Source organism: Hydra vulgaris, chromosome 13 (genome assembly GCF_038396675.1).
Source record: "Hydra vulgaris chromosome 13, alternate assembly HydraT2T_AEP".
Lineage (NCBI taxonomy): Eukaryota > Metazoa > Cnidaria > Hydrozoa > Anthoathecata > Hydridae > Hydra > Hydra vulgaris.
This window is the reverse complement of record NC_088932.1, coordinates 44,612,939-44,630,000: the sequence shown is the minus strand read 5'-3', so window position 1 is coordinate 44,630,000 and position 17,062 is coordinate 44,612,939. Positions and strand designations below refer to the sequence as shown.

The 17,062-nt window shown below is 28.7% G+C and overlaps 1 protein-coding gene and 1 long non-coding RNA gene across 2 annotated transcripts in view; both read left to right on the top strand.

Annotated features, from left to right (window-relative positions):
• Window positions 1–1,488, top strand: part of LOC136090156 (uncharacterized) — a 1,567-nt gene extending 79 nt beyond the window's left edge. Inside the window, exons 1-4 of the long non-coding RNA XR_010643210.1 lie at window positions 1–475; window positions 575–654; window positions 816–1,183; window positions 1,264–1,488. The exon at window positions 1–475 is cut by the window's left edge and continues 79 nt beyond it. This is a non-coding gene — a long non-coding RNA (uncharacterized LOC136090156). The remainder of the gene's footprint in view (window positions 476–574; window positions 655–815; window positions 1,184–1,263) is intronic.
• LOC136089498 (uncharacterized) overlaps window positions 1–17,062 on the top strand; it is an 88,612-nt gene that overhangs the window by 9,885 nt on the left and 61,665 nt on the right. The window lies entirely within an intron of this gene.

Here is a 17,062-nt window from a genome sequence, read left to right as displayed (position 1 = left end):
AAAAGAAAGATTTATATCAATTCTGAAAAATTTGCATTTCAAAAGAAATATTGAGAATGATAAAAATTGTACGGACAGGGCAAAGAAAGTTGCCCCGCTATTACAGCATTTTAACAAATACTTTTTGACTGCACGTGAAGATACTGACAGAAAAAGTATTGATGAACACATGATAAAATTTAAAGGATGGTGAAGCAGTACTATAAGAACAAACCCATCAAGTGGTGATTTAATTTTTTTTTTTGTGGTTGTTCCGACATTGGTTAATTGTATGAGTTTGATGTCGACGAAAAAAAGAGTCTGTTAATTTTGGATTAGGTGAAAGTGTCATTTGAAACTTGACTTCAAGATTGATGGGTCAAATATTACTATTTTTGCTGACAACTTTTTAACTTCACCAACATTGGTCAAAATCCTTCTGGATCAAGGGCTTTATTTTGTGGATATTTATGAAAAGCTTATGCCTAAGTTCACTGTAAGTATTATTCTTACCAGTTTATTTACATGTATATAATTTTAGTTTATAATCGTCCTAAGTAATTTACATTTGCTGTTGGTTTGTATTATTTTGCAGGCAGACAAAGAAATGAAGAGAGGTGAAAGCCAATGGTTATTTTCCAACAATGTTGTTCCATGCAAATAGATTGGCAACAGGTAAGCCAAAACTTTTTTTGTGTAAATAAATATGCAAGCTACAACTTTTTTTTCAGCCTACAGTAAGAAAACCTAAGATAGCTCTGCATAGTTAATAGGATATATGCTAATAAATAATAAATTATATTGCTAGAATTTGTTTTTTATATCTGTTACTTAAGTTTCAACAAATATCGTTAACAACATTAGCTTTGTTCTTGCTAAAAGAAGAAAAGAGCGCTCTCAATAAAAATCTATAGTGACCTGCCTAAAGATGATTTCTTTGTACAACAATGGGATGGGAGGTGTTGATCAGCTTGATCAAAAAAAGTCATGTCATGAGTTGGATAGAAAATCTAAACTTACCTTTGCTTTTACCTTTGCATTATCTTAGACCTTCCTGATATCAGTTGTGTGAATGCATTTACTTTGTATAATGCTAAGTTTCCGAAAAAGCTGACATTACTTGAATTAAAAAGATGTTGCCGACAGCTTGACACGAAGATTTTCATATCGCAAAAGGAAGTCATTATCATGCCGGCCATCAAAGGTATGAGTTCACAAACTCTATCAGTTGCTCATTTTAAATATGAATATACTTCTTATTATATAAAACTTTTATTTAAACAGGTTGCCAAATCAATACATAGAGCAAGTGCACATCCGATCAGCCACTTACCATTACTTCGAGACACATGAAGACGCTGTGTCCAATGTGCTGAGGACAAGACTGAACAAAGAACATTTTTTATATGCTCAAGTTATGATTCCCCATTATGCTTGTTAAAAAAACGAAATTGTTTCGTAAAATATCACCAGTAATTCTTATAAATAAACTCCATCTTATAGATTATATCAAACTGTATCTGTTAATAATATATAGAGAAAAAAAAATACAGTTTATTTTATTTGCTCAAACAACTTTTTTATGCTTTACATTTTGTATGTGTAAAACACAATATGTTAAATACGCAATGCTAATAATAACCTAACTATATGGTAAGTTATTTGGAAAAAACATTTGTAATTTTTAAATCTTTATTTTTACACTTACCGACCACAGGGACACCATGTCAGAAAGCAGGGTATTGACCAACAACATTGTGCACCAAGCAACCATCACTTCGGATGACCCTTCATTAAAAATCATATCATGGCATTAGCTAAACACCTTTTAAACTGAGATATTCTAACCATTTGAAAACATTTATTATAACCCAATAAAAAAACAATACAGTTCAGTTAAAGGGAGGTTTGGAACTTGAAAAAAAAAAAAACAAAACCCTGAGATTATTAGGAAAATAACTAAAAGATGTGAAGCGTACATCCTGACAGCAAAATGGAGCAAGTTATGACCAATGGAAAATATGAAACTACTTCAAACAATTACAACAGTTTAGTAGTTATGAAAACTGAAATTACATTACAAATCACATTTTTTGTCTATTCGACACTGCGTAAAGGTAGACTTCATGTTATCAACTTTTTCACGTCAGATTCAGTGGCGTTGCTTAATTTATATTTTAAAGAGTTTAAATTTCTTGATTAAAAAATATATGAATGATTATTGCTGCGGGGTATGAAACTCTGAGTACCAAAAAAAAGTTGTATATTTTTTTCGAATTTAATACTATATAAATATATATATATATATATATATATATATATATATATATATATATATATATATATATATATATATATATATATAAATATATATAAATATATATATATATATATATATATATATATATATATATATATATATATATATGTATATATATATATATATATATATATATATATATATATATATATATATATATATATATATATATATATATATATATATATATATGTATATATAAATATACAGGGCCGTACTGAGCCAATTTCGCTTCAGGCAAGAAAAGAAAAATGCGCTCCCCCCTTTTTCCCCCTCCCCTCAAAAAAAAACATCAAGTTATAAGTAAAGTTTGTCAATAAGGTTGTTCAAACTTTAGTTCAATGTCACCTTTTTGGCTTTTCTTTGACAAATTCACTAATGACATAATTAAAATCAATGTTGTTTGCCATTTCATTTTCACTTACACTTCAACGCTTCATTTATAAATTACATTTGAAATTATAGTCAAACTAGAAAAAATTTTTTGGCCCATTGTTGACCTAATATTGTTTTTTATGAGCTTCGGTTTATTGAAACTTCTCTCATACGTAGCAACTGTGACTGGTATGGTGAGGAAGATGCGAATAGCAATTGCTGTGTTGGGATAAGCATCGGTCAAAGAATATTTATGAATGAGCTGCAAAATATTGATTGGGCTACATTTTTCAAAGTTGTCCATTATTGAAGCAGCTTGATATTTAAAGCTTGTCATTTCTGACTGGAATTCGGAAGAATCTAAATCTGTTTTGTAAATTTGAGCTAAATTTGCTGCTTTTTTCTTGAGTACATCTACTGAACTTTTAGAGAGTGAATGCCCACTGAGGAAATCAAAATCAGAGGATACAGCAGATATAGCCTCAAACCGCCACTCAATTTGTGTAATAATGCTGTCAAACACAAGGTTGCACTGAGATCAAAATTCTGTTTCTGCTGTGAGAAGTTGAGAGTCATCTTCAGCTTCATAAAGTGTTATCCGCTTCACTTTGTGCTTCCTCTTGATTGGAAAGCCACCATCAACTCCGCTCTGGTTAGCTTCTTTAATCTGTGGCATCTTTAATAATGCTGTCCATCCCAACATCTTGAAGATTCTAAATGGAAGCCTTCAATCCTTTCATATTTTTTGTGGCAATGTCAATTGAAATGGTTTTCGACTAAAGCAGTTTGTTTTATAACAAACACAAAAAACTGAAAATAATTTAAATGAGAAGTTCTTTTGTACTGCTAACTGTGACAGCATTTGTCATGGGATTGTGGGTAATGGATTTCAAAATTTGAAGAACGTCTTTGATTTGTCTGTGCAATGATGTGATTGCTTTTTTTTTGACAGACCATCTTGTGTCACTGTTTCCATTTAATGAGATTGGCTCCATTGTCATAGCCTTGGCTCCGGCAATTGTAAATGTTTAGAACATCCTTTTACCATTTTTCAGTTATCTCTGTTTAAAGACCTTTTCTGGTTTTTTGGTGAAATTCAATAAAGTCCACAAAAATATTCCTTAATTTTGCAGGTTTCATCACTGATGTGGGGATACCTGATGACTTGAGTCATCCGCTCTTTGTGGGAGACATCTAGAGTGCAGTCAAACAGAACAGAGTAGTATTTAGCTTCTTTGATGCTTGACAAAATTTCGTTCCTGACTTTTTGCCCAAGTAACTCACTCAGCTCATTTAAATTCGAGGAGAAAAGTAGAATGCTTTGTTTTATTTTGCTTTAACGGACGCAATGTGTTCAGCTGAAATGTCGCATTCTCTTGTCAAAATCACACAGCTTGTTTGGGAAAAACTCTCTTCTGCCTTGCTCTGGCCCATGCTCAATCAAAAAGCATCTTGTTTTGTCCGTTAATTTAGGCCATATTGCTGGACCCTTATGTTGAAAATTTTCTTCCAAGGCCACTGGAATTTCTGAGATTTCTTAATGAAATTCATCTTCGTTCATTTCAGCTGGGCCTAAAAGCTGGGCATTTCCTTTTTCCCTCGTTGGTTCTGAATCAGTTGTTCGAAATTCTTCTTGACTTTGGCTGATGAAAATCTCCTCTTCAATTAATTCCAAATGATGATCTGAACTTAAGTCAATTATAGGATATGTTGAATTGTCATTAACTTCAATACAAATATCCTCTAAAATAATTTGTTTTTCCACAGAGTTTGTTACCAACCATTTTTTGAAACAGTTTTGAAGTTTCTCGTCACTTTCTTGGCGCTGTTTTCTCTTCTTCTTAAATTCAGCACCAGATTAATTTTTGGTTTGATTCATAATAGAATCATAATGTTCAAAAGTTATCAAAGGTATGTTAGTGTTAAAGGGCGCTCTTTTGTTTAGTAAATGAGCTTTAACATTTAGGAGTTTGTGTCAAGAGGCGGAATTTTAATTAATCTTATCAATAGTAGTGACGCCGTGAAAATTTGTTTCATAAACTGATTGTTGTTTTTTTAATTCATTAAAATTTGCGCCCTCCCAATTTTGTGACTTCAGCCTGCGGCTGCGCCCTTGGTGCAACCCTGTATATATATATATATATATATATATATATATATATATATATATATATATATTTATACTACATTTTTCTGCAATTTCTGATATTTTGTTAATTATATATTTATATAACTAGAAATATATCAGAAATTGCTATAATTAAAAATTAATAATATCATTGCGCTTTTTACAAGGGTTTTGTTAATAAACTCTAAAACTAATTTTTTTTTTCCAAACATGGCAGTATTTTACATAGGGGAAAATGTAAAAAATCATATAAAAATAAAACATGAGGTCAGCAAGACAATTTTACAACAAATTAATATCTTAACGGTTTATGTTAGTCCATTGACACAATACATTAAAATAAGAAAAAGAATTATAAAAAAAAAATTTTTGTTTCAAAAATATTTTTTTTAAACTAAACTTTTCGCAACAGAAATCACAAGGCCGCACTAGACCGCACATGTAATCTACGTAAAATTACACCCTCATATTAAGGAAAAAATTTACAATCAAATTTTTTAAGCTAATCTAAGCGCAGTAGGTGCTTAGGTTTTTTGCGATAAGTGAAATACAATCATAGATTTTGCTTTAAAAGCTGAAGGTGCTTAAAGAAAGATTTCAATCATTTAAATGTTTTTTAAAATGGCACTTTTAATTTTTTGTGAAAGATTATGGAAGTATTCATGAAGGAGGATGGGAACAAATAAGCCCCTAAATTTCACAGCATCTTATCCGAAAAATGAGGGCAACAACTTGATAAAAATTTTTTTGTGTTTTCCTCAACTAGACTTATATTAATCGCTAAGTTTTAGGTTTCATAGTATTATCTCTCATGATTTAAAAGTTAGAAACATATAAAATTTGTAAACCCCTCATATTGAGGGGGCTTAAACTTTATGTGGTTATAACTTTGGAACGCTGAGAGGTAACAATATAAAATATAAATTTATTGATAAATATAAGTCTAGTTAAAATTAGTACAAAATTTATTTTATCAATTTGTTGCCCTTACGTTTGGTGTGGGGTGGTTGAATGAAGTTCTGGGGTTTATTTGTTTTCAGCCTCCAATCATTACAAGTTTTTGTAAAGTATTATAATTTGATATTAGTATAAACATACAAATGATTAGAGTTTGCTCCATTACTGGAAGTTAACTCCATATACCAATGCTGGATCTCTCACTAGATTCGTGAAGTGAATATTTATTATTTGTTTTATGTAGTTTATGTATGGAAAAAAAATTTATTTATGTAAGAAGAAGAGTTTAGTTGAGTAAAGAAAAATAGTTAGTTTATAAGAAAAAGAGATTTTCAATTTCTTGTTAGGTTGATAGCGAGAAAAAAAAATTACCTTTAACTTTTACTTTTAATGCCGTCTAAACTATACAAGGATACCTATATAAGGATATACTATATGTTCCATCTAATTTAAAAACCATCAAGACCCCCATGATTACCCTTGACAACCCCAAAAATAAACACTTGCGTGGCTATGACGACTCTAAAAATAAAATAGGGTCCAAAAATGAAATCCTGGCCCAAAAACCTCTATAAGTATGTATAATATGTCTATATTTAACCTATAAACAATTTTTCCATTTTTAGACAATCTTCATTTTTAGACAATTCAGGGCCACTATGCATTGTATTCACGTTAACTCATTTATTTTGAGTTAGTGTTGAGTTCGAAATGCAAATATAGAGAAAAATCAACAAATATATGTAAGTATAAATTAAAAAACTATTTATTTCAAACTTTTTTTCTTTACCTTTTAAGCATTATCTAAATTTTCACGCAAATATAATTAAGTAAATTTAAGTTAAATTTGGATGTTGCTTACCAGTTAACTGCCTTAAATGTAACTTTCCTCACTTATGCCATGTGTCATGATTTTATCACATTGAGTTATTAATCATGTCTCATAAATTATAGCTAAAGGTGAGAAAATCTCTTTTTAAAATTGTGAATAAAGTTTTTTAATTGAATACTGTTGAACAACCCGTTAGCATATATTGACTATGGCCAGTAAGTGGATAGTATAACCCGCCAGTAAATGGTATATTAGTAAAAGTTTTATTTGTATCAATTAAATGCAAGGCAATAGTAAAATACTTTGGATTTAAGACATACGAAATAGGTTTGCTATTTTTTTTTGTCTTGAAAAACTATTGCAAACACTTGCTACGCCTAAAAAAATGATCACAAAAATAAAATTATCGTTCCCAAAAGGGCATTATTTAGACAGTTTTTATAAAGTCTTTGACTTTAAATATTACCGTGAGACAACAAACACCACTGCTTTCTGAGGAAGAAAGCTTTAAAGAGTGACCAATATATGTTTAATGGCCAGCAATTGGGTAATATGCCCTAGTGATGCTGTGACAATAGTTTAAGGTAAAGTTTAATTTAGTTTTAGCTTGTTAAGTGTTTTTAAATATGTTTTAATGAGTTTTCAGTACTAAGCAAACTGTATAAAAGGGATTCAAACTTTTAGTTTTAAAATTCATTGATAACTTTTGAATTAAAAAAATTCAAAAGTTTTCAGGTTATTTAGATAGTAGTATGGATCTTACTTCATCAGAAGTTCCGAACTTAAGAAATATCTTGAGGTCTTCTAAGTCCAGAAATTTTTAGGAAAAAGAAGTCAATATCTGAAGACACTCAAAATTTATTATAAAATAAAAAATACATTAAAATAGCGCACCACTTTTTCTTATAATGGTTTACGTGATAGTATGTAGTATAATGTGTAGCCTTGGCGCAGTGGCAAGAGCGCTTGCTTAAGAAGCAGGAGATCCAGGTTTGAAACGAAATCTGGAAATATATTCGCGTCACGGTAAGGAAGGAGGCGTGAACTTCCTAGTTAAATACACTTCCGTGGTGCTCTGTGACAAGACCATTAGGACGTCTTAAGGCACCTAAATATAAAAAAAAAATAATTAAAAAATGCATAACTTTTGCATGATATAAGTTATTTTAGTTCTCAGAAGGAATATACGAGTGAGAGATCTCTCTCGCCTACTAGTTGATATTGTTCTTCAGGAGTGGTGAAAGCAAAAGCTCTTTTTAAACCTGCAGCGGTTGTTTAGAAGAAAACCTAAATGGAGAATATTGAATCGTCTTGGAACACGATCGAATATAAAGAATATGGAAAAACTTTTATGAAACGTTTCTTCTTGACAGTCAAAACTGGTTCAGTTATTAGATTTTAAAAGTTTCAAGCGTAAATTTGTATTATATAACGAGCATTGTTAAAAAATTATACTTGTATTGATCAAGCACATTTAAGTTAATAATTAATACGTGCATTAAAAAGATAAAAAATCACAAGGTTGAACTTTCATGACTTAATGCAATAAGGGAAAAAAAGGATTTTCTTCTAAACACCAGATTGGTTTAAATTATATTAAAGAGACCGCTAGGCAGATTTCACTAGATGAAAAAATAAAATAAAGAGGAAATCAGGACAAAAAAATTAGAAATAGAAAAAAAAAAAATAAAAAATGACAATGGTGTTAAATATTTCATTGAAGATTATCAGATTTTAATGAGGAAATAATTTTTGAAAATTCACTTCATAACAGTAATCGTAAAAAATACTATATTTTAGTTAGTCATTCTGCAGAAATTTAATGAGATATGATGTTTTACCGGTAGCAACGTCAGCTGTGGTTACATCCTTTTTTTTTTGACCATATTAAAGCAAAATATTTGACACCTGATATGTATTATTCAGTAGTTAATTCTGTGAAAGTTAGAAGAATAAGAAAAGCAATAATTGAAAGTGTAAGAATGTCAAAAGGAAGAATATTTGATAAAGAACCTAATAAACGCTTGAAAATTGGTTGAATAAAGAACTCAACTTTAGTTTTGGAACAGACTCTTTTAACAAGTAAATTTAACCTCGAGACTGTTAAGAAGGAACATATAACTGTGATATTTGAGCCTGATTGAAGATACCTTACTCACTACATTCCAGCTTAAACAATACCAGAAAGAAAACCAGCCAAAAAAGCAGCATTTGCTTATTACAATTTGATGGTTCCAAGGAGAATTCATTAGTCCTTTACAAAATTAGTATTTTACAAACTTCATAACAATTTCAGGAAAAAATGAAGGCTTGCTATCACATCTGGAACATTTAGTTGGAAAAAATTATTCTGGTCCATTTGTATGCAGTATTGTAATGACCACTAAGGCATATAATTGTTGTGCATGACGGCCCAACAAATTTAAAAGATGGCTTTGCTGGCCCTATTGGCAAGATGGACATAATTTTTTAAAAAGTTATGATACAATTAGAAGCTTTATTTAAATTTTTTCTTTAAATTTGACTAATTTTTAATGTAATACAGAATATCGTACAAAATGAAAAACTGTCTAAAAATTTTATTTGCATTAAAGACATTTTATTAATTTAAGAATTTGTTACATAACAAGTATATAAATAGATTTTAAAAAACCTACACTCAAGTATGGAAACATTTGCCACAGCAATTAGCTTACCTCATGAGAAGCTATTATTTTGCTTTCTATGAGTGATCACTTGTTTACTGGAGGCGTTATTCAAAATTTTTTTTTATTTCTTAACTGAGTAGCTCAAGTATATATTTACATGTGGTACGAAATTAAAGTGAAACATAGTAATGTATTCGACCCAGATCACATACTAAGACTGTTGCGACTGATGAAAAGACAAAGTAAAAAAGTTCAAAAGTTACTTCACAATACATTTTAAACAGAGCTTATTTTTCTCAATTGAATCCATCATGTTAACTATTTAATCAAGCTCATTTGAAGAATCAAGAACATTTGCTGTTAACACAACTAAATTTACAAGAAAAACTTTGCACTTCAGAAACAATCTTTTTAAAAAGCTGAATAAAAAGTTGCTGAAGCAATAGTTTCCGTTTGTAGTTTTGAAAAGAGAGAAGGTTTTGTGAAAGCAAAAAGAAATAATAGAAAAAAATTTACTCCCCCAGTTTTAATAGTTTGAATAGTTATTTGTTTTTGTCTATTCTGAAAAGTGTAAAGCCAAAATAAAAGCTAATGTCAATATTAAATTTTAATGTCTAAATTAAGGGGGAAACCCCCTCTAAAATTACCCAAACTTTATAAAAAATATTTTTATTTATTTATGCATTTTAATGTATGCAGAATTCAAAATTATTTGTTTATTTACTGATTTTAATCATTAAATCCTTGAAGTTTATCATTTTTTTAAGGTACCTTAAAGATTATACTATAGCAACGCCTATAGCAACGGTGTAGCACCTCATTAAAAATTCTAATAACTTATGTGTTTTTTTGAATAGCTGCAGTAAAATGCTTAGCTTGGTTTCTTTACTTATCCAGAGAGTGAAAAAAGTCTGGTTTATCAAGTCAGATTACAGTTTCCTGTTATACTGAAGCTTTTAAAGTTGACTGTTTTCTTAATTTTTTAAAAAAATGGGTAAAGCGTGTAGAATAAAATCGAGAACAATAATTAAAAAAAGGAGGAGAGGTTTCTTAGGGAAGAAATTTAACAGTCTTGACAAAGAAAATATTGAAATGGAGTTAAATGATAATCCTTCTGTAACAATTTTGATTGATTCAAGTAAAACAACTGTCAATAATAATTCTGGAAATAACGAATCTGGATTAAACTTATTTTCTAAATTTGTTTCTGCGAAGAAGGTAAAGCCAATTGAATGTTCCAGAGCTTTTACAAGAATGATAATATCTGGATATAGGATTATAGATTGCTCTATATTATCTGATATATTCAGTGCTTTAGCATGCCCTCAATGTGGCGAATGTTCATCCTTGTCATTGTCCGAAAAAATGCAAGACAAAAATGGACTTGCCTCAAATTTACTTATCAAGTGCTTTAACTGCAAATATGAAAATGAGTTTTATACTTCAAAACAATGTAACAGGGGATATGAAATAATTGTAGAACAGTATATGCAATGCGTGCACTTGGACAGGGACATTCTGGTATAAATTATTCACCACTTTAATGAATATGCCACAACTAATGACTCAAAATAATTATGATAAGTTAGCTGTGAAAATAGGTGCTATCACACAAAAAGTTGCTGAAGATACCATGTTTGATGCAGTAGCAGAATTGTGTAACATGTTGCAAATGATGAAGTTTTTGATATTAATGTATCGTGTGATGGTACATGGCAGAGAAGAGGCTTTTCATCATTAAACGGTGTCTTTTTTGCATTATTAATGGACACTGAAAAGGTTTTGGATGTCGAACCAATATGCAGATTCTGCAAAGGATGCTTTTTAAAGAAAAATCTTTTAAAAACAAACCTACAGCCTATGCCCAATGGAGGAACTCTCGCATTTGTAAAAGCAATTACAAAGGATCTGCAAGCGGTATGGAGACCACTGGTGCAAAACGTTGATAAAGCCATTAAAAACAACACTTACAAACCGGGTCCAGGTCTTCCAATGAACATAATTTTGAAAATTAGACCTATTTTTGAGGATCTTAGCAAAGATTCAGAACTAAAAAAATGTTTACATGGGAAAATTTAAAACGCAAATGAATCCTTCAACAGTATGATTTGGACTGATTACCGAAGACCAGATAAGTGTCACTCGATAATTTGAAATTTGGTGTATATGATGCGGTAGCAAATTTTAATATTGGTATTAAAGCTTCAGTGTTAGTTTTTGAACAATTAAATATGTTACCAGGTGCTTTCATGGTTAAAGGTTCCAATAAAATAAACAACAAAAGAATAAAACAATCTAATTATAGAATGAATGAAAAGTATAAGTTAAGGCAATAGTTTAATGGAGCAAAAATTTTTTTAAAAAAATTTTTGCTCTATTTAACTGTTGCCTCAATAAAAAATGACAATAATTTGGAAAAAGAGGGTATAACTTATGAACCAGGAGGATTTTAAATACTGTTTGTTAGATTTAATGAGGTTAATGATTGCTTTTTTATACATTTTTTGGTGTTATTTAATTAAAAAAATTATTAAGTTGTTTTTTTCTCAGTATGAAGTATTTAAGACGCCAGCCAACATTGCTCGCCAACCATTCAAGAGCCGTTTCTAAAATTTTCAGTGGTTGTTTATTAACTGGTATAGAGTGTTTTAAGTTAAATAGTTTTTTTTTTTTTTTTTACACCTGCTGTTTATGCTGTTTTAGTACCATATTATTGAATATTGGACTTTGACTTCAAAATACCTAACTTTATATTTGTAAAAAAAATTCTGTTCAACTTAAAACACTCTTCTACTCAATATAAACACCATATAAAAATTTCAACTTGGGTTATTTTGATCCCTGCCCACAATTTTGGCCGGCATAAAACCTGTTTTTGCTGTTTTTTGGTATTTTTTTATGGTTTCCATAGCAACATGTTACCATTTTATTTTTTTTTGTACTCTTTTCTTTTTTTTTTATATATATGCTATTGATCTGACAAATTTTTTTTTTCTAAAAATTGATTTTAAAAGTAGAGGCGGTTTCTCCCTTAACACTGATTTGCTTTTTTCACGATTTAAAGCTAAAAAAAAAAGGAAATTAAACTGCCAAATCAAAGAATTTTGAGTAATAAATTTTTTTAATTCCTTCATCCCGTTGAGATTTTTTTCTTAAAGGAAAATTTATTCAGGTTTCATAAAATTAGGCAATACATTAAAAGCATTTTACGTACTTTTAGATTTCAATAAATTAAAAATTGTAACTCCCACTGTCCCCCCTTCACTCCTTGTGTTTATGCCTAAATTAACAATTTTATCTTTCCAAATAGTGCAAACCCGCATTAATCCATGTTAAATTGGGTGTTGCTTTTATCTTATGCTTTGTTTCCCATAGGTTTTTAAAAAAGCATGGTTATGTTTTTAACACAACCACGCTATGTAAATACCTATAGGATACAAAGTATAAGTTAAAAACGGCACCTAATTTAACATGTTTCGTCATAAAAAACGCCCACTTTTAAAACAACATAACTAAAAAAGTGTCTATTAAGCTTATACAAAAAACTAATAATTTTGTTGTATATAAATCCCAAAGATTTATTGAAAAAAAAACTAAAATCCAAGTGTCGCCTTGAGAATATATTTTTGCTCAATAAACACAAACCAAATGAAAAAATTTTTCTAAAGTTTCTATATATATAAACATATATATATATATATATACATAAATATACATATATATATATATATATATATATATATATATATATATATATATATATATTTATATGTATATATATATATATATATATATTTTATATATATATATATATTATATTATTTATATTATACATATGTATGTATGTATATATACATATATATAAATATATATTATATATATATATATATATATATATATATATATATATATATATATATATATATATATATATATATATATATATATTATTTATATATATATATATATATATATAAATACATACATATATATGTTAGGCTGATCCATAAAAATGACTTTTTAAAATTTCAAGTAACATTGCCTTTCATATGGTGCGCCATAAATATTACTAAAAAGATAAATTCAATAGCATTTAGACCACTCTATAAGCACAACAAGAAACAGAAAAAAGGAAACTAATTCCAAAAATGTTTCTACATTTTCGAAATTTGATTTTTTTTATTCCCTTTCTTTCACCCTTGATCTTGTTAGTTACTGGGTAAGTGTTCTGTCTCTTCTTCTCCTTGTTGGATTTAATGATCAGTTTCTAGTTAAAAATAAGTTAATTTTATTGAAATTACCTTTATATATTTTCTGTAAGTTTATATTTGATAACTTTTTTAAATTGTATCTGATCGAGGTTAACAGTTTTCTCACTGCAATCATTAACTACTTCCAGGTTTTTGATAAAATGTTTAAACTTCAGATAATATTCATTTAGATTCTGTCTCAACTGGGGTCTTTAACCACTGTAACTCTGCCTTCCCATACTTCAAAAGATAAAATGTGAAAGAACTCTATTCATTTATCAGTTAAGCCATGCTAGGAAGATTGTCCTGAAAAAAATCTAGATTGTTCAGCAATTCAAAATCCACCTGCTCCTTGAGCAAAATAAATTCTCCGACCTATGCATGGAATACAGCTTCTTGGCAATATCGTCATGATCATGGATCTCCTCTTCAGCTAAAGTCGTTACAACAGCAGTAGGACCAATATAGTAGGTGTATCTCTTCTGTATCTTCTAATCAATATGCCAGATTCTTCTTTTTCTATATTTCCTTCAAAGTCTGAGTCAGAAGTAATATCTTATAGTACTTGCAGAGCTGTGTGAAACGTAAAGATTATTTGCAGTATCTTCTGCACTTTTTCTGGTATTCTAATGCTTCGTCTGTGATCTTTCAATATATATATATGTATATATATATATATATATATATATATATATATATATATATATATATATATATATATATATATATATATTTATATATATATATATATATATATATATATATATATATATATATATATATATATATATATATTTATATATATATATATATATATATATATATATATATATATATATATATATATATATATATATATATATATATATATATATATATATATATATATATATATATATATATATATATATATATATATATGTATATGCCTTGCGATATTTAAACTTAAGCAATAATGGCATTTTTGTTATGGAGGTCAATTTTTTTTCGTTAATTTAAAAAATGAGAAAATTTTTGAAAAAAATTAACTATTTATATTTTTATGACCCCTCCCTACAATAACTCTGTAAAAAGAAACAGCAAGTATAACAAATTATTTTATGTTAAATAATCTTTTGAAAGCCTTTTGACTAAGAGAATAGCTAATTTTAAGCCTTTGGATAAGTTTCGAGGATTGTAATTAAGAGTACTAGTTTTTATTATTGGTTTGAAGGTTTATTGCTTTCTTAATGTGTTATCATTATAGAAAAAATCGCGTAAAATGGAAAGTTTTTTCCTTAATGACTTGTTGTTCACCAAAATAGTTTTCTTATAAATATTGTTATAGTAATTCAGTTAAAACATACTGGAAATCACACTTAAAATATATTTAACAAAATCAAATTAACGATTTAACTAACAGTAACATTATTCTTTTTATATATTTGCTGTAATAAAAGTGTCGGTTGAGCACAATGAAATTCAGCACCTTAAACTGTGAATTACACAAAAACTGCTCTACAGATTTTTGTAATTTTTTGACACAATGAAACTAATTGAATTATTTATTTCGAAAATATTTTACTTTTTTTATTGGACGCTTAGATAGAGACCGAATATTTTTGCGAGTACTTGACATCATCTGCTGGATCATGCTTTGAGTTACTTTTTTTAAGGCTGCGATCCAATTTTTCTTGAAATCTTTTTAATTTGGAGCTAATTTCTTGCTTTCCAATAAGATTCCTTTTAAAATTGACCAAAAGCTTTCAATAGTTTGCTCCTCAGGACAACTTAGAGGATTTGCTTCCTTAAGAACAAACTTTACGGCCTTTTGTTCATACCATTCTTGAGACCTTTCGGAGTAGTGAATTGTAGCCTAATTAGAACAAAACATTGTTGATATTTTATTTTTTTTAATAAATGGCAAAATTCGTTTTTTAAAGCATACTTTTACATATAAATCTGAGTTCAAAGTTTTACGAGTAATGTATGGTGTACTTTTTAAAGCACAGGAGCAGATTGCTTGCCAAATATGAAACTTTGGAGCAAATTTTTCAATTTAAATATACTTAAAATTTTTATCAGCATATCTAACTCTAGACTAATAAAATTATTGCTTCCCTGCCAATTTAAAAAAATCCTTTCTGCAATAGGTTTCATTGTCTTCAATTATGGACAAGTTTTTTCGGTTTAAAAGTTTATATAGCTTTTTTGAACGACGAATTGCTTTAATTTCTCCATCAATGGATCGCTTTGGAGTTTCCTTTTATGATATGCTTTATATTCTTGAGATTTAAGTACTTTTCCTATTAAAGCTTGGCTGAATTTAAATTTTCTTGCAAGATCTCTCTGCGAATTACGTGGATTTGCATTTATGGGGCGAATGATTGATTTTTTTTTATATTTATCTTTAAATCCTTTCTTTTTTACACTTCCAGCTTCTCTATAAATAGATTGAGTTTGTTTATATTGCCACAAAATAAAATCAACTGATAATTGAGAAACACCAGTCAATTTTGAAATGTCAACTTGTGACAATAAAGAATTTTAAAGAAAACTTTCTCAAACTTTTTTTCGATTTAATATTTGTTTACTCATTTAATCCGATAGCAATATTAACCAATGCTTATTACCATTACAATCAAACAACAAAACATTCGCTTCCGTGTCCAAAAAAAATTAAATAAATTTATCAACTAGTTTTTGAGTAATTAACGATTAAAAGATGCTGAATTTCATTGTGTTTAATAGGTGGATAAAGTTAGTAAACGTTCAGCTTTATGATCTACAGGCAATATCCTCTATCGAATAGTTGTAGAACATGTGAAGAATGCTCTGGAAAATAATTCAAGATAATATTGTGTTTTTTGCACAGCAATACCACTTCCAAAGCTATGTGAGTTGTATGGCCATCTAATACTAATATATGAATACCACCAGCTTGCTCAGTTTTGGGCATAAACACTTGGTATGGCGTACAAGAAGCGGCTCCTTTAGGTGCTAAGTTATCCACTTTTCTTGTTAAAATATCTTTTGAACATCTTTTCATAATGATATAAAACCAGTCTTTACCAGGCTTGTTTGAATAAGCGCAATTGATCTTTACGTTTAAGGTAGCCACATATAAAATCTAGGATTTCATTTTGGGTTAAACCATAACTCCAGTCACCAAATAATTGGAACGCATGCACCATCAATCTTTCTTTTTCATTTGAGAGTACGTTGTTAAACCTGAGCCATGGAAGCCTTTGTTGTTGTTATTTTTGCGATCTTTGAGCGTCGAAACTGGAACGCCAAGTTTAAATGCAGCTTTTCTCAGTGATGTTTTATTTTCTTTCATATCAGTCAATGCGGCTAGTATATAGTCTTCCTTATATGCTTTTGTTTTTTTTGTTGACATGTTAAAGTGAGTGAGTTAAATTGAACTGAGTGATTGCTGATTTTATTGAGAAAAAAAATATAACAATTTGTTCTTAATTAATGAGAGATGATTATATCACCAAATAAAATTATAGTTTATTCATAATTAAACCTGAATTAGCCTTTTAATTTAATTAAATTTAAGTTTTTTTTAAGTTAATTAAATAAAGATAG